This window comes from Brassica oleracea, chromosome C7 (genome assembly GCF_000695525.1).
Source record: "Brassica oleracea var. oleracea cultivar TO1000 chromosome C7, BOL, whole genome shotgun sequence".
In the NCBI taxonomy this organism is placed as follows: Eukaryota; Viridiplantae; Streptophyta; class Magnoliopsida; order Brassicales; family Brassicaceae; genus Brassica; species Brassica oleracea.
In genome coordinates, this window is record NC_027754.1 from 18,217,872 (window position 1) to 18,219,014 (window position 1,143).

A 1,143-nucleotide genomic window follows, 5' to 3' on the forward strand; every position below is an offset into this window, starting at 1 on the left:
AAAAAAGTAGACTTTATATGCAGTCTACATTTTTTTTTCTAAGATAAGAAGACTGCATATGAAGTCTACAATTTAATAAATTTTTGATTGCTTTTTAAACTTTTTGGTCAAACACAAAACTAACATATTCAACGAAGTCAAAGTTTTGGTCAAATGCAGAACTGACCTTTTATAAACTTTGTTGGCAGTCTACAGTTTGTAGACTTCCGTTGAACTCTATTTTGAAAAGTCAAAAGTTCGGTCAAATGAAAAACTAACCTCTTTTAGGTAGACGTCTGAGTAAGTCTACCGAAAGTTTTATTTTTGTTGTCAAAGGTAAAGACGGAGACTACTGGGGAAGTCTGCGTTAGAAAAAAAATTGTTTGGTCAATTACAAAACTGACCTGTGCGTTGACAAGTAGACTGCATCGTAAGTCGACACGTAGGCGTAGACATACAAAATAGTCTACTGTCGAACACATATCTGAAAAAGAACGAAAAACATGTAAATAGTTACCTTTTTCCTGTGTAAAGCTTGTTTTCAACCTTTTCAACCGTCCAAACTCCGAATATGAGCAAAAAAAAGCATCTTTGACGATTCACTAATGAAGAAACTCAAAAATATGAAGTTTGTGATTATGAAAATGAAAGTTATGAGAGTTTTTGAGATGGAAATGTAGAGGAGATGAGAGGAAATGAAGCTTTTTTGGGTTAGAATGAGAAAAAAAAGTGGTTGAAAATTGAATTCTAGAGCTTTAGAGCTCAAAAATGGTGGTTTATGGTGGTTGGAAAAATTGATGATGATGACATTTTTGTAAATAAGAAGAAATGGTTAGGGTGTATTTGGTTTTTTGTTAATTTCGAAATTAATAAAAAATTAAATAAAAATGTAATTTTGTAAATAATTCAAAAACCTAGGGATAGTATGGAAAATTCATTGATGAATAGTAATGACAAAAAACGAATAGTATGGACAAAAAAAAGGGTTGATTTTGAATTTGACTTGAAAAAGTGGGTTTGTTTTGAAAAACACCCTTTATATTTTTGCTAAACTTTTTAAAATATGGTAATAACTCATATATTACATTTAATGTCAATTTATATTTTTGGAAATGTTTTTAGAATATGAGAATAACTCATAAATCATCATTAAAATAAATATAT